The sequence below is a fragment of the Lucilia sericata genome, unplaced genomic scaffold, assembly GCF_015586225.1.
Source record: "Lucilia sericata isolate MDLA Ls3-8-SP2 unplaced genomic scaffold, ASM1558622v1 Contig000510F_arrow, whole genome shotgun sequence".
Taxonomy (NCBI): domain Eukaryota; kingdom Metazoa; phylum Arthropoda; class Insecta; order Diptera; family Calliphoridae; genus Lucilia; species Lucilia sericata.
This window is the reverse complement of record NW_023994523.1, coordinates 113,883-134,569: the sequence shown is the minus strand read 5'-3', so window position 1 is coordinate 134,569 and position 20,687 is coordinate 113,883. Positions and strand designations below refer to the sequence as shown.

General features: G+C 29.2%; 1 protein-coding gene across 2 annotated transcripts in view; it reads right to left on the bottom strand.

Moving 5' to 3' along the window:
• The window catches only part of LOC119605699 (serine-enriched protein), a 79,992-nt gene that overhangs the window by 27,123 nt on the left and 32,182 nt on the right, over positions 1-20,687 (bottom strand). The gene's annotated exons all lie outside the window — the stretch shown is intronic.

The window sequence follows — 20,687 nt, the reverse complement described above, 5'->3', positions numbered from 1 at the left end:
TCTAGTTCAGTTCTAGTTCTAGTTCAGTTCTAGTTCAGTTCTAGTTCAGTTCTAGTTCAGTTCTAGTTCAGTTCTAGTTCAGTTCTAGTTCAGTTCTAGTTCAGTTCTAGTTTTCAGTTCTAGTTCAGTTCTAGTTCAGTTCTAGTTCAGTTGTAGTTCAGTTCTAGTTCAGTTCTAGTTCAGTTCTAGTTCAGTTCTAGTTCAGTTCTAGTTCAGTTCTAGTTCAGTTCTATTTCAGTTCTAGGTCTTTTTGTCATTGTCTAAAAAACTATAATATGTACTCTTAAATAAACACACTTGTTTCTTTCTAAGAGTAATAATAACAGATCGAGAGAGAGGATTTGTTTTCATAACTCTCTAATTGTAGTGATAGACAAACATCTTTAATAAAATATGCACAATATACAAACACTTGTCTGAGGACTTGATCGAACAATAACAACAACAATTTAGTGAGGGTGTACTCATGAAGAACAACAACAATTCTTAAAGGCAAAAGAACACACGAAGAAAGTCTAGCAAGAAAAACTGTAGCGGCGCAAGCAACTTAAAACAAGAGATCCCAAAGATATTTTCAGTTTAGATTGCACATTCATTCAATTCACAACATTCTAAAACAAAATATTTGTGAGATTTTCAAACAAGAAAATCTAAAGCGAAATTTTAAAGAAAATATTTTTAAAATAAAATTGAAAAAAAAAAAAATAATAACGAGCGCGTGTTTATAATTGTGTTACTTTTAACGACATCATGTCGCGTACGTCATTTAACGATGATGACAATTTTGTCGCTGTTATTGTTGTTGCTGATAAATTATGCTAAATATCTTGATCACTCCTAGAGAGTTGTGCTAGAGTGTAGAAGTGATTACAAAACAAGTGACAAGTGGAATTATGCAAATATTAAGACGGACGGATGGACCAAACAGTTTAACTGTCATCGTACCACAGAGTACCTTGTCCAATTCAATTCAATACTATAGAAGAAAAAATTGCATTTAAATTTAATAAAAAGGTGTTTTTTTTATTTACACAAAGTGTTTTTATATTAAAAAAAAATAAAGAAAACAAAACAAAATAAATAAGAAAATAAGCAACAAATTATAAAATAAAAACAAAATAATATAAAATTTTAAGAAAAAGGAAATTACAATAACAAGAAAATTTCTTAACGAAAAAAGAAAATATTTTGTTTAAAACATAAACAACAACAAAAAGTGTGTCAATAATTATTAAAAAGATAATAAATTATTTGCGTCATATGTATTTGTTTTAAAAATATAAAAACAATTTTTGCCAAAATTTTTAAGCAAAATATTTCAAGTAAGTTTTTTTTTCAATTTTATTTCAAAATGATTTACTGTAGTTTTCCAAATAATAATTTATATTTAAAAATAATCTCATAAATGTCAATTTTTGTATTAGAGTCAATAATTCCCCTTTAATTTTCCATATTTATTACTTTTAGAATTTTGAAATTATTTAGAATACAGTGAAATCTATCTAAAAGAGAATTGCAAACTCTTCCAATTTTAGTTCTAGTTCAGCTCTAGCATAGTTCTAGTTCAGTTCTAGTTCAGTTCTAGTTCAGTTCTAGTTCAGTTCTAGTTCAGTTCTAGTTCAGTTCTAGTTCAGTACTAGTTCAGTTCTAGTTCAATTCTAGTTCAGTTCTAGTTCAGTTCTAGTTCAGTTCTAGTTCTGTTCTAGTTCAGTTCTAGTTCAGTTCTAGTTCAGTTCCAGTTCAGTTCTAGTTCAGTTCTAGTTCAGTTCTAGTTCAGTTCTAGTTCAGTTCTAGTTCAGTTCTAGTTCAGTTCTAGTTCAGTTCTAGTTCAGTTCTAGTTCAGTTCTAGTTCAGTTCTAGTTCAGTTCTAGTTCAGTTCTAGTTCAGTTCTAGTTCAGTTCTAGTTCAGTTCTAGTTCAGTTCTGATTCAGTTCTAGTTCAGTTCTAGTTTAGTTCTAGTTCAGTTCTAATTCTGTTCTAGTTCAGTTCTAGTTCAGTTCCAGTTCAGTTCTAGTTCAGTTCTAGTTCTGTTCTAGTTCTGTTCTAGTTCAGTTCTAGTTCTGTTCTAGTTCAGTTCTAGTTCAGTTCTAGTTCAGTTCTAGTTCAGTTCTAGTTCAGTTCTAGTTCAGTTCTAGTTCAGTTCTAGTTCAGTTCTAGTTCAGTTCTAGTTCAGTTCTAGTTCAGTTCTAGTTCAGTTCTAGTTCAGTTCTAGTTCAGTTCTAGTTCAGTTAGTTCAGTTCAGTTCAGTTCTAGTTCAGTTCTAGTTCAGTTCTAGTTTCTAGTTCAGTTCTAGTTCAGTTCTAGTTCAGTTCTAGTTCAGTTCTAGTTCAGTTCTAGTTCAGTTCTAGTTCAGTTTAGTTCAGTTCTAGTTCAGTTCTAGTTCAGTTCTAGTTCAGTTCTAGTTCAGTTCTAGTTCAGTTCTAGTTCAGTTCTAGTTCAGTTCTAGTTCTCTAGTTCAGTTCTAGTTCAGTCTAGTTCAGTTCTAGTTCAGTTCTAGTTCAGTTCTAGTTCAGTTCTAGTTCAGTTCTAGTTCAGTTCTAGTTCAGTTCTAGTTCAGTTCTAGTTCAGTTCTAGTTCTAGTTCAGTTCTAGTTCAGTTCTAGTTCAGTTCTAGTTCAGTTCTAGTTCAGTTTCTAGTTCAGTTCTAGTTCAGTTCTAGTTTCAGTTCTAGTTCAGTTCTAGTTCAGTTCTAGTTCAGTTCTAGTTCTGTTCTAGATCAGTTCTAGTTCAGTTCTAGTTCAGTTCTAGTGCAGTTCTAGTTCAGTTTCTAGTTCAGTTCTAGTTCAGTTCTAGTTCAGTTCTAGTTCAGTTCTAGTGCAGTTCTAGTTCAATTCTAGTTCAGTTCTAGTTCAGTTCTAGTTCAGTTCTAGTTCAGTTCTAGTTCAGTTCTAGTTCTACATAGTTCAGTTCTGGTTCAATTCTAGTTCTGTTCTAGTTCTGTTCTAGTTCTGTTCTAGTTCTGTTCTAGTTCAGTTCTAGTTCTGTTGAGAAATTTTGAAAATTTTATAAAAATTTGAAATTAAAAAACAAAGTTGATAACTTTATAAATTTTTTTTAAATTTGAAGATTTGAAAATTTTTAAAATTTGAAGATTTGAAAATTTTTAAATTATTTAAAGATTTGAAAATATATTTCTGCTATTTTCATTATTAAAAGCTTTCACTGCCTTAATTTTCTTGTCTGCGTTAATTTGTGTACAAATCTATGTGTGTATTTTTATCTAGTTCCATTTTTTTTTCAAAAAAATCTATAAATAATTTCAAAACAAAAATAAATATCAACACAAAATCAATTCGCACACAAAAAGGGGTTTTTAGTAAAAACTTACTATCTGACGTGACAACTGGTGAAATGAAAATTAATAATAATGTTTATGCGTTACTATATCAAATTTGAAAAATTAAGATATTAGAGGTCAAAGGTCACGAACAGTGATACTTGGGTTTGAGAGGGATTTTTCTGGGGGATTGAAAGTAGGTGGATCGAAAATTGATTGCAATAAAAAGAGCAAAATTTGATAGAGAATATTTCTCAAAGATATAGACTTGTTAAGAGAATCTAATAAATGACCGGAAATAGAAGAAAAATAAAAATATTCAAAACAAAATATTTAATAATTTATAGAAACATATAATGATTCTATAAATTGATGTGACAAAACTATATTATAAAGATTGCAAGAGACTTGATATATACTGATCGTTCTGTTCCAATATATGTAAGTTGACTCAATACTGGTAACAAATTGCAATAACGATCGTTATCGTCTCGTTTTGAATTTGATTGAAAACTGTACCTTATGTAATTGCTTTAAATCTATAATCTCTCAACTAAAATGTTTTTCACATCCATTTAAAAAGTTTATTAAAGATAATTTTTCTTAATAGTTAAATGCATAAACTTGTGCAATCTTTTTCCATGGAAAAAGAAAGCAAATGAATAATAATGAAAAAATAAAAACTAAAATATGAAGCATCCATTAAAAAATTTACACTTGAGGCAAATTACTCAATTATCTTTAACAGCATTTCTAGGTGAAAATTGAATTTAAGCTATAGGCTGTCGCGCTGATGATGATGAAGAGATGATGTTGATGGTGATCAGGGATGGAAAATTGAAAATTTTTAAAAGCAGAAATGAATTAGAACTGAAATGGAACAAAAGTAAAGCAGTACTAGAAGAGAACTAGAACAGAACTAGGACAGAACTAGGACATAACTAGAACAGAACTAGAACAGAACTAGAACAGAACTAGAACAGAACTAGAACTGAACTAGAACAGAACTAGAACAGAACTAGAACAGAACTAGAACAGAACTAGAACAGAACTAGAACAGAACTAGAACAGAACTAGAACAGAACTAGAACAGAACTAGAACAGAACTAGAACAGAACTAGAACAGAAGTAGAACAGAACTAGAACAGAACTCGAACAGAACTAGAACAGAACTAGAACAGAACTAGAACAGAACTAGAACAGAACTAGAACAGAACTAGAACAGAACTAGAACAGAACTAGAACAGAACTAGAACAGAACTAGAACAGAACTAGAACAGAACTAGAACAGAACTAGAACTGAACTAGAACAGAACTAGAACAGAACTAGAACAGAACTAGAACAGAACTAGAACAGAACTAGAACAGAACTAGAACAGAACTAGAACAGAACTAGAACAGAACTAGAACAGAACTAGAACAGAACTAGAACAGAACTAGAACAGAACTAGAACAGAACTAGAACAGAACTAGAACAGAACTAGAACAGAACTAGAACAGAACTAGAACAGAACTACGAACTAGAACAGAACTAGAACAGAACTAGAACAGAACTAGAACAGAACTAGAACAGAACTAGAACAGAACTAGAACAGAACTAGAACAGAACTAGAACAGAACTAGAACAGAACTAGAACAGAACTAGAACAGAACTAGAACAGAACTAGAACAGAACTAGAACAGAACTAGAACAGAACTAGAACAGAACTAGAACAGAACTAGAACAGAACTAGAACAGAACTAGAACAGAACTAGAACAGAACTAGAACAGAACTAGAACAGAACTAGAACAGAACTAGAACAGAACTAGAACAGAACTAGAACAGAACTAGAACAGAACTAGAACAGAACTAGAACAGAACAGAACTAGAACAGAACTAGAACAGAACTAGAACAGAACTAGAACAGAACTAGAACAGAACTAGAACAGAACTAGAACAGAACTAGAACAGAACTAGAACAGAACTAGAACAGAACTAGAACAGAACTAGAACAGAACTAGAACAGAACTAGAACAGAACTAGAACAGAACTAGAACAGAACTAGAACAGAACTAGAACAGAACTAGAACAGAACTAGAACAGAACTAGAACAGAACTAGAACAGAACTAGAACAGAACTAGAACAGAACTAGAACAGAACTAGAACAGAACTAGAACAGAACTAGAACAGAACTAGAACTGAACTAGAACAGAACTCGAACTAGACGAACTAGAACAGAACTAGAACAGAACTAGAACAGCAGCACTAGACTAGAAACTTAGAACAGAACTAGAACAGAACTAGAAACAGAACTAGAACAGAACTAGAACAGAACTAGAACAGAACTAGAACAGAACCTAGAACAGACCTAGAACAGCTAGAACTAGAACTAGACCAGAACTAGAACAGAACTAGAACAGAACTAGAACAGAACTAGAACAGAACTAGAACAGAACTAGAACAGAACCTAGAACAGAACTCGACCAGAACTAGAACAGAACTAGAACAGAACTAGAACAGACCTAGAACAGAACTAGAACAGAACTAGAACAGAACTAGAACAGAACTAGAACAGAACTAGAACAGAACTAGAACAGAACTAGAACAGAACTAGAACAGAACTAGAAACAGAACTAGAACAGAACCTAGAACAGAACTAGAACAGAACTAGAACAGAACTAGAACAGAACTAGAACAGAACTAGAACAGAACTAGAACAGAACTAGAACAGAACTAGAACAGAACTAGAACAGAACTAGAACAGAACTAGAACAGAACTAGAACAGAACTAGAACAGAACTAGAACAGAACTAGAACAGAACAGAACTAACAGAACTAGAACAGAACTAGAACAGAACTAGAACAGAACTAGAACAGAACTAGAACAGAACTAGAACAGAACTAGAACAGAACTAGAACAGAACTAGAACAGAACTAGAACAGAACTAGAACAGAACTAAACAGAACTAGAACAGAACTAGAACAGAACTAGAACAGAACTAGAACTGAACTAGAACTGAACTAGAACTGAACTAGAACTGAACTAGAACAGAACTAGAACTGAACTAGAACAGAACTAGAACAAAACTAGAACAGAACTAAACAGAACTAGAACTGAACTTGAACTGAACTAGAACTGAACTAGAACTGAACTAGAACTGAACTAGAACTGAACTAGAACTGAACTAGAACTGAACTAGAACTGAACTAGAACTGAACTAGAACTGAACTAGAACTGAACTAGAACTGAACTAGAACTGAACTAGAACTGAACTAGAACTGAACTAGAACTGAACTAAACTGAACTAGAACTGAACTAGAACTAACTAGAACTGAACTAGAACTGAACTAGAACTGAACTAGAACTAGAACTAAAACAGAACTAGAACAGAACTAGAACAGAACTAGAACAGAACTAGAACAGAACTAGAACAGAACTAGAACAGAACTAGAACTGAACTAGAACTGAACTAGAACTGAACTAGAACTGAACTAGAACAGAACTAGAACAGAACTAGAACTGAACTAGAACAGAACTAGAACAAAACTAGAACAGAACTAGAACTGAACTAGAACTGAACTTGAACTGAACTAGAACTGAACTAGAACTGAACTAGAACTGAACTAGAACTGAACTAGAACTGAACTAGAACTGAACTAGAACTGAACTAGAACTGAACTAGAACTGAACTAGAACTGAACTAGAACTGAACTAGAACTGAACTAGATCTGAACTAGAACTGAACTAGACATGAACTACAACTGAACTAGAACAGAACTAAAACAGAACTAGAACAGAACTAGAACAGAACAGAACTAGAACAGAACTAGAACAGAACTAGAACAGAACTAGAACAGAACTAGAACAGAACTAGAACAGAACTAGAACAGAACTAGAACAGAACTAGAACAGAACTAGAACTGAACTAGAACTGAACTGGAATTAGACAAGATTTGTTCTTATGTTTCCATCCCTGATAGTGATGATGTAAAACAAACACATGAACCTGGTTGACACTTCCTTGACTTAAAACTAATGTAAAATGTACTACAACTACAATTACAAGTATTTATTATTGTTTTTGTTGTTTTCACATTTACGTGCAACGAAAAGCAACGACTTAGTGTCACTCATACACTGTGTATATATTTACATGATTATGACGTTAAACCTGCAGCGGCAAGAGTAATTTTGATTTTGCTTGTTTTTTTCTGTTTCTAGTTTTAAAGGAAAGAAATCTTATGCCGATAATAGGAAACGCAATAAATTGAATTAGAAATGTACGTAACAGGATATATAGAGAATGACATAGAGATTTAGTTGGATACATAAACTAAACAAGTAGTAACACAGATACACATGCATACATACACACGTACATATTGCACTTATTAGAAGGCATATTATGACAAAGTATAAAGGATGTAGAAGGTAAACGATAACATCCGGTAAATGTCTAGTAGATGTATTAGTAGATAGGAAACGGATTGGCTTAAGACTTTTTTTAAGGAACAGAAATTGTTTAAAAATAAAAATATTTAAACATTTTGTGCATTTTTAGCCGTAATTTGTAAACAAACTATTGTTTTTGAATTTTGTTTATTAAGTTCTCTTTTCTTTCCAACTAAGAGTAATTTCAGATAAATTTCAGCCAATTGAAACTCTCTTTAGTAAAAGCCGTTAAATGAAAATTGTTAACGACAAGACAAATTTCAATTTCATTTTACTTCATATTTACTCGTATTTATACCGTACAAATATTTACGTCCACTACTCCATATACGTACGTTCATTCCTAAGTTAGACAGACGTACCTTTTGGACAGACAGTTAGACAGATGTAGACCCTTTTTATGTGTGTGTGCTTTTTGGGAACAACAAAAATCATAAAGCCAGTGATTTTTGAGTTAAACTCTCTAGATTTTTTGGGACATGCGCCAATGCAAGAAAGATTATTAAATATTAACCCTAAAATGAAAAATTTTAGATAAGATTTACCTAAATACCAAAACAGGGTTGTATTTTAACTTAAATGATAACAGATCTGTTCTAGTTCTGTTCTAGTTCTGTTCTAGTTCTGTTCTAGTTCAGTTCTAGTTCAGTTCTAGTTCAGTTCTAGTTCAGTTCTAGTTCAGTTCTAGTTCAGTTCTAGTTCAGTTCTAGTTCAGTTCTAGTTCAGTTCTAGTTCAGTTCTAGTTCAGTTCTAGTTCAGTTCTAGTTCAGTTCTAGTTCAGTTCTAGTTCAGTTCTAGTTCAGTTCTAGTTCAGTTCTAGTTCAGTTCTAGTTCTGTTCTAGTTCTGTTTTAGTTCTGTTCTAGTTGTTTTCCAGTTCTGTTCTAGTTTTGTTCTGTTCTAGTTCGGTTCTAGTTCTGTTCAGTTCTAGTTCTGTTCTAGTTCTGTTCTAGTCCTGTTCTAGTTTGTTCTAGTTCTGTTCTAGTTCTGTTCTAGTTCTGTTCTAGTTCTGTTCTAGTTCTGTTCTAGTTCTGTTCTAGTTCTGTTCTAGTTCTGTTCTAGTTATGTTCTAGTTTGTTCTAGTTCTGTTCTAGTTCTGTTCGTTCTGTTCTAGTTCTGTTCTAGTTCTGTTCTAGTTCTGTTCTAGTTCTGTTCTAGTTCTGTTCTAGTTCTGTTCTAGTTCTGTTCTAGTTCTGTTCTAGTTCTGTTCTAGTTCTGTTCTAGTTCTGTTCTAGTTCTGTTCTAGTTCTGTTCTAGTTCTGTTCTAGTTCTGTTCTAGTTCTGTTCTAGTTCTGTTCTAGTTCTGTTTTCTAGTTCTGTTCTAGTTCTGTTCTAGTTCTGTTCTAGTTCTGTTCTAGTTCTGTTCTAGTTCTGTTCTAGTTCTGTTCTAGTTCTGTTCTAGTTCTGTTCTAGTTCTGTTCTAGTTCTGTTCTAGTTCTGTTCTAGTTCTGTTCTAGTTCTGTTCTAGTTCTGTTCTAGTTCTGTTCTAGTTCTGTTCTAGTTCTGTTCTAGTTCTGTTCTAGTTCTGTTCTAGTTCTGTTCTAGTTCTGTTCTAGTTCTGTTCTAGTTCTGTTCTAGTTCTGTTCTAGTTCTGTTCTAGTTCTGTTCTAGTTCTGTTCTAGTTCTGTTCTAGTTCTGTTCTAGTTCTGTTCTAGTTCTGTTCTAGTTCTGTTCTAGTTCTGTTCTAGTTCTGTTCTAGTTCTGTTCTAGTCTGTTCTAGTTCTGTTCTAGTTCTGTTCTAGTTCTGTTCTAGTTCTGTTCTAGTTCTGTTCTAGTTCTGTTCTAGTTCTGTTCTAGTTCTGTTCTAGTTCTGTTCTAGTTCTGTTCTAGTTCAGTTCTAGTTCTGTTCTAGTTCTGTTCTAGTTCAGTTCTAGTTCAGTTCTAGTTCAGTTCTAGTTCAGTTCTAGTTTGCTAAGTTCTAGTTCTAGTGTCTGTTCTAGTTCTGTTCTAGTTCTTTCTAGTTCTGTTCTAGTTCTGTTCTAAGTTCTGTTCTAGTTCTGTTTCTAGTTCTGTTCTAGTTCTGTGTCTAGTTCTGTTCTAGTTCTGTTCTAGTTCTGTTCTTAGTTCTGTTCTAGTTCTGTTCTAGTTCTGTTTCTAGTTCTGTTCTAGTCTGTTCTAGTTCTGTTCTAGTTCTGTTCTAGTTCTGTTCTAGTTCTGTTCTAGTTCTGTTCTAGTTCTGTTCTAGTTCTGTTCTAGTTCTGTTCTAGTTCTGTTCTAGTTCTGTTCTAGTTCTGTTCTAGTTCTGTTTAGTTCTGTTCTAGTTCTGTTCTAGTTCTGTTCTAGTTCTGTTCTAGTTTCTGTTCTAGTTCTGTTCTAGTTCTGTTCTAGTTCTGTTCTAGTTCTGTTCTAGTTCTGTTCTAGTTCTGTTCTAGTTCTGTTCTAGTTCTGTTCTAGTTCTGTTCTAGTTCTGTCTAGTTCTGTTCTAGTTCTGTTCTAGTTCTGTTCTAGTTCTGTTCTAGTTCTGTTCTAGTTCTGTTCTAGTTCTGTTCTAGTTCTGTTCTAGTTCTGTTCTAGTTCTGTTCTAGTTCTGTTCTAGTTCTGTTCTAGTTCTGTTCTAGTTCTGTTCTAGTTCTGTTCTAGTTCTGTTCTAGTTCTGTTCTAGTTCTGTTCTAGTTCTGTTCTAGTTCTGTTCTAGTTCTGTTCTAGTTCTGTTCTAGTTCTGATCTAGTTCTGTTCTAGTTCTGTTGTAGTTCTGTTGTAGTTCTGTTCTAGTTCTGTTTGTTTTGAATATTTGGCTTAAAGTTCGATTGAGTCCCCTTGACCCCTTTCAGGTTTAAGACCATATTCCAAAAGAAAACGCACAACAATTTTTGTATGTACCCCAAACGAGTACAACATCAACATTCTAGGTGTTGTGTACCACTTGCTCTCTATACTCTCTTCTTCTTACGAAATTGTGTTGTTGTTGCCAAATTTTGTTTTCGGGGATGCTGTGTGTACGATGCCGAAGCTGTTCTTTTGCCTCTAGATGCTGTATATGTGCAAAACTTTTAAAAATCCTTAGATTTCTTTAGTCTTTATATTGAACGCGTCGCGAGTGCTAGTGAAAAATTAAGAAAATATTGGAACAACAAGAAGAAAAAAATGAATTTATTCTACTGAAAAAAATATTTAAGAAGAAAAAAAAAGCCAGATTTTGCAACCAACAAAAGAAAATGGATAAATTTAAAGCTTTTGTGGATTAATAACGAGAAATGTCTATGATTTTTATAAATTTTAACAACAAGAAAAACGAATTTATTTAAAACAACTAAAAAATGTTTAAATTATAATAAAAAAAAGTAATTAAATTTTGCTAAAATTTAAATAGATAAAATTTGTAAAAGCAGAAAAAAATTGATATAGAAAATTTTTTCAAGCTGCAAAAAAAAAGAAGAAAAAAAATGTCTTTAATATACACAGGCATTAGTTTGAATGTATGAGAGTGTATGTGTGTGTTTGTGTGTGTATAGTATCCTTTTTTCCAATTATTGCTGTTGTTGTTGTTGTTGCTGTTCGTCTTCTTCTTGTTATACTTCTTCATGATTTTGGTCCTTCGGCATATATACATTACAAATATAATCTGTATCTATATTTCCGAAATGTATAAAACTGTTTTTTTTTCTCTATCGTTGCTGCGGCTGCTGCCCCAACATGTGTTTGTGTGTGTGTGTGTGTTTAAAGGCATTACATACAAGTGTTTGTGTGTCTGCCAACTGTAATCGTGCGCAAGTTATATTCTATTATATCCTGGATTGTACGATTTGCGTCGTTTCGGTTTTCTGCCATCATTTGTATATCTTCTATATCATCTCCTTTTCCCTTCGCCCTTTTAAAACTTCTTAACATTTTTCATCTTTGGGTTCACTTGTCTTGCTTTAGAGACTCCTAGAGTTTGTTTTTTCTCAAATTCAAAGCTCCTCTATATGAAGTTTTTTTACGTTTTCTGTTTTCTTTTCTATTTTATGTTCAATTTTTATGTTGTTGTTTTTCTTATTTTAATTATTGTTGTTGTTGTTTTTTCTTTTTATATTCTATTTTCTTCTTCTTATTTTGGGGGGTTTGAGTTTTTGCAAAAAGAAAAAAAGGTAGTAGACCCAAAATCTTGTATCTATATATTTACTTTACAGCTTCTTTCTTTTATCATTCGTTTATAATATTTATTTTCATATAATTTTTTCCATATGTACCTTATATAGTACGTATTTTAGTTTAGTTTCTGAAATAGTTTATGAAACTTAGAAATCATACGTCTATTAAATTTCTTGAATGTGCAGTTACTTTTGATATTATGTAAAGCCTAATGGAGATAATAAACTGAACTATTGTTAAAACTATAGACTAGTCTATAGTCGCGACTTTAGTCAATAATATTAACTATAAAGGAAGTAGTATGACAGTAGACTACTCCATAAGCCAGACTATAAACTGGGCTATAGTCTATAAACTAGACCAGGTACAGACCAGTTTACAGATTACTCTAAAACCCAGACGATAGACTAATTTATAATCCAGACTATAGACAATTTATAGCCTATTATATAGGTCCGGAATATAGACCACAGCAGACCGACTATAGACCACTTTATAGTCCAGACTATAGACCACTTTGTAATCCAGACTATAGACCACTTTATAGTCCAGACTAAAAACTATTCTATAGTGCAGACTATAAACTACTCTAAAGTCCAGACAATAAATCACTATGGACTACTATGAAGTCTGGAATCTATAATATAGACCATGCTATAGTCCATATATAGACAAGTTATAGTCTATAATATAGACCACACTATAGTCCAGACTATGGACCACACTGTAGTCTAGACTATAGACCATACTATAGTCCAGACTATAGACTAGTATATAGTCCGGACTATACACTACTCTTTAGTACAGGCAGTAGATTATTCTATAGTCCGTACTATATAGTCAATACTATAGACTAGTCTAGACTATAGACTACTCTATAGTCTAGACTACTCTATAGTCCAGACTGCAGGTTATTCTATAATCCAGACGATGGACTACTCTATAGTCCAGACTATAGGCTACTGTATAGTCCAGACTATAGGCTACTCTATAGTCCAGACTATAGGCTATTCTATAGTCCAGACTATAGGCTATTCTATAATCTAGACTATAGAATGCTCTATAGTATAAAGTAGTCTAATTAGAGTAGTCTATAGTATGGACTATGGAGTAGCCTACAGTCTGGACTATACAGTAGCCTAGAGTCTGGACTATAGAGTAGTCCATCGTCTGGATTATAGAATAATCTGCAGTCTGGACTATAAACTATAAACAGACTATGGGCTACTCTACAGTCCAGACTATAGAATCGTCTATAGTTTAAAGTAGTCTAAATAGAGTAGTCTATAGTCTGGACTATGGAGTAGCCTACAGTCTGGACGCTAAAGTAGTCTATATTCTGGATTATAGAATAATCTGCAGTCTGGACTACAGAGTAGTCTATAGTCTAGACTATAGAGTAGTCTATAGCATTGACTATATAGTACGGACTATAGATTAGTCTACTGCCAGTACTATAGAGTAGTGTATAGTCTGGGCTATATACTAGTCTATCGTAAGGATTATATAATAATCTGGACTATAAAGTTTATAGTCCAGACTGCAGATTATTCTATAATCCAGACTATAGACTACTTTAGCGTCCAGACTGTAGACTACTCTATAGTCCAGACTATAGGCTACTCTATAGTCCAGACTATATGCTACTCCAGACTATAGACTGCTCTATAGTCCGCACTATAGGCTACTCTATAGTCCAGACTATAGGGTACTCTATAGTTTAGACTATAGACTTCTTCATAGTCCCGACTATAGACTACTCTATAGTCCAGACTATAGGCAACTCTATAGTCCAGACTATTCTATAGGCAACTCTATAGTCCAGACTATTCTATAGACTACTCTATAGTCCAGACTATAGACTACTCTATAGTCCAGACTATAGGCTACTCTATAGTCCAGACTAAAGGTTATTCTATAGTCTGGACTATAGACTACTTTACAGTCCTAATTATAGACTACTCTATAGTCGAGACTATAGACTACTTCATAGTCCATACTATGGGCTACTCTATAGTCTAGACTATAGACTATTTTATAGTCCCGACTATAAACTACTCTATAGTCCAGACTATAGACTACTCTATAGTCCAAACTATAGCCATCTCTAGTTTACTCTATAGTCCAGACTATAGACTTTTCTATATTCCAGACTATAGACTTCTCTATGGTCTAGACTATAGTAAACTCCATAGCCCAGATTATAGACATTTCTATCATCCATACTATTGACTACTCTATAGTCCAGACTACTCCAAAGTCAAGACTATAAACTTCTCTAAAGTCCACATTATAGACTACTCTATATTCCTAACTATAAATTCTCTATAGTCCACATTATAGACTACTCTATAGTCCAGACTATAACTATAGACTTCTCTATAGTCTAGACTATATATTAATCTATAGCCCAGATTTTCAATGTAGAAATTTATAAAAGAGTCAGAGCTTTACACTGCTATTAAGGTGTATGGTATTCAATCACTTCTATTGGGTTTTGATATTTATATATTAATAAAAGAATAAAATTTACTTTTAGACGATAAACTCAATAACCTACAAATGGGGCAAAACTGTAGCAGTTGTGTATAGAAATAGATCCTTTAAATTAAATAATTTAAATTATTTTTATAAAGAAAATTTTGTTAAATTTGAAGAAATTTGTTTTATAATATTTAATAAAAAAAAACATAAAAATTAGTTTGAATTTTTAAGAAGTGTAGTCCACTTAGGCGTATGATTAATAATAAGTTTATTTTATTTTATTAACTTTTAATTATTAGTTGTTTTTCTTTTTTGCATAAAAATTTTACAAACATGTTGTTGTAGGTTCTTTAAATAAGGACGCCATCTTGAAAATTAATATAAAAAGAAAAAAAAAACCTAAAGCATACAAAAACAGAAAAACAGATATTGAAGTTGTAAAATAAGTTGAAAAAACGAAAACGAATGAAAAACACAAATCAAATGAGAAGCTATACTACTTGAAATCGAGTTAGTGTGAGTGGATAGTAAAAAAGAAAGAAATATATATATAATTGTATATAGTAAAACAGTGAGAAGCAGAAAGAAAGAACGAACGAACAAAAAACAAACGTAAAATGTTTTTTTTGCAAAAGAAAGCAACAAAATATTAAACATACGTACCGTATGCCTACAACAACAAAAGAATAATAGCATTTGAAAAGGAAACAAATGAAAAGAAAACAAAAACGAAATTGAAATTAAAATACACAGGATGATATACACGGCAAAGAAACACACACATACTTATAGACAAACAGACAGACAAACAACTAAGCATTTTATAACGGGAGTTGTAAATTATAGTAGAGTGTAAGAGTAGTGTGTAAAATGTTTGTACAAAAGAGAGTGATGATATATTTAGAAAGAGAGAGAGAGAGAGTGATAACGGTTTAAAATTTATCTAAAATAACTCTTGTTTAAAAACTTCTCTTTTTAACACAAGAGTCCTTTTTTGAAAGAGAGACAGAGAGACAAACATTAGTGAATTATTATGCGAAAGTAAATCTATTTTATCTTGTGTCAATAACACAGCAGCATTGTTGCTATTGTTGTTGTTGTTTTTCTTAATATTTTTGTAATAAAAGTGAACAAAAGACAACAACAAACATTTTGGCCAAGGCAAAAAATATTATAATGAAAAAACAAATCCTTATAAAATATATATCTACACATAAAAACAGCAACAACAACAACAACTAAAATACATATAACAATGAAACAAATGAAAAAACGAAATTTGTAATAGAAAAAAAAGAAACAAAAAAAAAAAAAAGGCAAGAAAAAAGTGTCAGGCATACAAAAAAAAAAAATGGAAAAATGTTAAAAGTGAAATTGAACGACGCCCCATAAAAAAGTGTTTTTTTTTCTAAAAAAGTAATGAAAAAAATATTAAATTAATAAAAATAAAACAAAATATTTAGAATATAAAACTTTAAATTTTATATTAAGAAACAAAAAAATATTTAAAATTTTTTCTTAAATCTTTTTCCCAAAAAGTGAGAAAACTTGAGAAAATGATGAAACTTTTTAAAGAAACAAAAAGTGATTTTTTTATGAAATAATCTAAATAATATTTCTTAAAACAAAATGTTGAATAATCATTTAAAAGCAATAAATTCCCATAAATAATAAAAAAAATTAAATTAAAAAAAAAAAAAATTATTTGATTAATCGATTAAAATTATTCGAATAAAAATAACCGATTAATCTTTGAAAACTGCAAGACATTGAAAATATGTGGAATTTGTAAATAAAAAAAAATAAATAAAATTATTCCATTAATCGATTAAAATTATACGGTTAAACTTAATCGATTAAAATTATCCGGTTAAACTTAATCGATTAAATCACTCCGAATAAAACGAATAATTTTTTTGGAATTTTTTTATAAAAAATTAAAAATTGTTCCATTAAAATTATCCTAATTAAAGTTTAAAATTATTCGATTGATCGATTAAAATTATTCGAATAAAGATATCCCTACAGTAGTTAAAAGCTTCAAGACGTAAGAAAATCTATTAAATTTAAAAAAAAAACAAAATTTTGTGATTAATCGATTAAAATTATTCGAATAAAACTATACGAGCAATGTATTTCCATAAATAATAAACAAATTTTCCTATTCATTTAAAAAAATTAAATTATTCGATTAATCGATTATTCGATTAAAAATATCCGATTAATCTTTGAAAAATGCTAGACATTGGAAAATATGTACAATTTTAAAATAAAAAAAATTAAATTATACCAATAACCGAGTAAAATTATTCGGTTAAAATTATTCGAATAAAAACATACGATTAACCATTTAAAACTACAAAACATTACAAAATATGTGGAATTTTTAATAAAAAAAAAATAATAAAATTATTCCATTAATCGATTAAAATTATCCGGTTAAATTTAATCGATTAAACACTCCGAATAATACGTATAGTTTCTTCAAACTGATTTATCTTTTGCGATTTTTGATAAAAAATTAAAAATTGTTCCATTATAATTATCCTAATCAAAGTTTAAAAATTATTCGATTAAACGATTAAAATTATTCGAATAAAAATATCTCTACAATCGTTAAAAACTTCAAGACATAAGAAAATCTATTAAATTTTGAAAAAAATCAAAGTGTTTTGATTAATCGATTAAAATTATCCGGTTAAAATTATTCGAATAAAACTATACGATTAAAGCAGTGTTGATTAAATTAAGTTGAACATTAAAACCAATATATTCCATAAATAATAAATTTTTTTTTATAAAAAAATTATTCGATTACAGTGGACGTCCACTAGTACGAATTATATAGTGTCAGGCCCTTTCGTAATACCGAAAAATTCGTATTATTGAACAACACATTTTGTATGTTTAAATTCAAATAATACACATAAAATATTGGATTTTATTTATTTTTGTTTTATTTTTCATGAAAAATTACATAACGGAACAAAATATAATAAATATGTATTATTTTAAATAAATTTCTTGTACATAAACAGGCATAAAAGGGACATATTTACGTATATGAATTGTTAATTTTGAAAGTATTGTGAGTCCAATGGTTGAAATGAGATATATGTAGAAGGTTTTAAATTTTAATGTTTTTAAAAAGATGTGTGCCAAAGACAATTTGCAATTTACATATGTGTTCTAAAATGTATTAAAATGTTCAGATTACATAAAACTTTTATTAGAAACTTGAATGGAATATACCACAATTCTCTAATTTATAATTTTCTCTTAAAAATTAGAATAGTTATCCTTAAACCCATTGTTTGGAATGTGGAGTCACACTACTTTCAAAATTAACAGTTCATACATACATATGTATGTATATAAATATCATTTTACTTATTAAAAAATCCATCATTTAACATCGATGTTTATTACATTGTAAAATGATTCTTACGGCTTTTTCAATAACAGCGCTTTTGAGGCTTCAATATTGTTCTCAGCAGAGTTATTGTCGGGAACTAATAAAATACTTTCCTCATTGGCGTTATCATCCAATTTAATTTCTTCTCTTGGGTCATCAAAATTCCAATAAAATAAATTAATAACACTAAATAATTGTTGATTTGTAAATATACATGCAGTAAATTGTGTGTATAGGATTTTTAAAAATACAAAACACTTGTAATAAATACAAAAAAACTTCAAAATTACTGAGCTTAAGGTGAATGATACCAAAATAATAAAATAAAAACATAATAAAAACTTCATTCATACGTAAATAAAACCAAAATTCCCATAAAAAATGAGTTATTCGTACTATCGAACAGAAAAATTGTGACTTTATTCGTACTATAGAGTAGACAATGCAACAATTTTGCCATTCGTATTATTGGATATTCGTAATAAAGAGTGTACGTACTATTGGACGTCCACTGTAATCGCTTAAAATTATTTGAATAAAAATAACCGATTAATCGTTAAAACTTTACCACTTAAGAAAATATGTCAAATTAAGAAATTTAAATAAAATAAAATTATTCCATTAATCGATTAAAATTATCCGTTTAAACTTATTCGAATAATACGAATAATTTCTTTGAACTAATTTTTCTTTGGAAATTGTTTATAAAAAATTTAAAGTTATTCGATTAAAATTAATGTTTAATGCTTAAAAGTTATTCGATTAAGATTATTCGAGTAAAAATTTCCCTACAATCGTTAAAAACTTCAAGGCATAAGAAAATCTATTAAGTTTTGACAAAAAAAAAATCAAAATTTTTTGATTAATCGATTAAAATTATTCGTTTAAAATTATTCGAATAAAACTATCCGATTAAAGTAGTGTTGAATAATTGATTAAAAGCAATATATTCCCATAAATAATAAACCATTTTTCTATTCATTAAAAGATTTTTTCGAATAATCGATTAAAATTATTCGATTAATCGGATAAACATGCTCCGAAAATATAAATAAAATATTTATATTCCTGTAAAAAAATTAATTTACTTAAGAAAAAAATTATAAAAAAAATAAGAACCAAATAATTGATTGAAATTGTTCGAATAATTATTAAAACAATCGATTAATCGTTGAAAATTTAACGAATAATTTACTAAAAACACATGAAATAAACAAAAAACTTAAAATTCCTTAAACAAAATTTATAAAATTTAAGAAAAAATTATTCGGATAATTAAGAAAAAAATATTCGAATAATCGATTAAAATTATTCGATTAATCGAATCAAAATGAGTAGAACGAACAAAGAAGTACAAAAATTGCTTTTAAAATTGAAGAAAAAACAATATTTTAATAATATTCGATTAATCGAATAAACATTCGAATAAAATACTCGATTAATCGTAATTTGTAAAATCTAATTAAATAATTTTTAAAATAATTGGAAAACAATAAAATAAGATAAAAAAAGAAATGAATAATCGATTAAAATTATTCGAATAAAAATTGGAATAATCGTTTAAAAAAATGTTGTAAAATCTGTACAAATAATTTGTAAAAACTTGAGTAGAAAAATAATAAATAATAAAATTTAAAAAAATGCGAATAATCGAGTAGTATTATTCAAATCGAAATTTTTTGCAAAAACATGTAAATCTAATAAAATTGAGAATCATGTTACTTTTTGTTATTTATTTGAATAATAAAATTATTCGAATAATCGATTAATCGAATCAATTTGCTTAAAAAGAACAAAAATTATTTTAACATTTATGAAAATAATTAAAATACTTAAAACAATCGAATAATCAAATAAATTATTCGAATATATTACATATTCGATCAATCTCAAAAAATTAAAAATCGTTTAAAAAATGATAAAAATTGTTTTGTTTAATTTTGGCAAATAATCCATTAAAATTATTCGAATAATAATTTTAATGAATTATTCGAATCGAAATTTTTGTAAAATATGTAAAACTAATAAAATTGAGAATCGTGTTATTTTTGTTATTTATTTGAATAATAGAATGAAATTATTCGAATAATCGATTAAAATTATTCGATTAATCGAATAACCGATTAAAATTATTCGATTAATGGAATTAAAATGCTTAGAAAGAACAAAAATTTATTTTAAAATTTATGGAAGTACTTAAAATTCTCAAAGTAATCGATTAATCGAATAAATTATTCGAATATGTTATTCGATTAATCGCAAAAAATTAAAAATCATTTAAAAAATTAAATTTTTTTAAACAAAACAATTTATATCACTATTTTGTTTAATTTCGGCAAATAATCCATTAAAATTATTCGAATAATCGGTTGAAACTATTCGAATAATCGTTCAAAATTATTCTATTAATCGAATCAATTTGCTTAAAAATAACAAATATTTATTTTAAAATTTATGGAAATACTTAAAATTTTCAAAGTAATTTATTCGAATAAATTATTCGATTAATCGAAAAACATGAAAAATCGTAAAAAAATATGTAAATAGTTTTGTTTAATTTCAGCAAATAATCCATTAAAATTATTCGAATAATCGATTAAAATTATTCGAATAATCGTTTAAAATTGTTCGAATAATCGCTTAAAATTATTTGAATAATCGCTTAAAATTATTCGATTAATTGAATAAAAATGCTTAAAAAATTTAATTTGTGAAAATACTTAAAATAGTAATTGATTAATCGAATAAATATTCGAATAAATTATTCGGTTAATCTAAAAAAAATAAAAAATCGTTTAAAAAAATGTTGTAAAATGTAAACAAATAATTTGTAAAAAAAGGTGATGGAAAATATTCGATTAATCGTTCGGTTAGCTGTTAAAATCTCTGGTTTAGGGACTTTTTTTAAATTTTAAAGACATTCTTCTTCTAGCAGCTTGATTCTATATATTTTTTCTAAAATTTTTAATAAATCTTATATAATTTCTAACAATTTTCTTTATCATTTC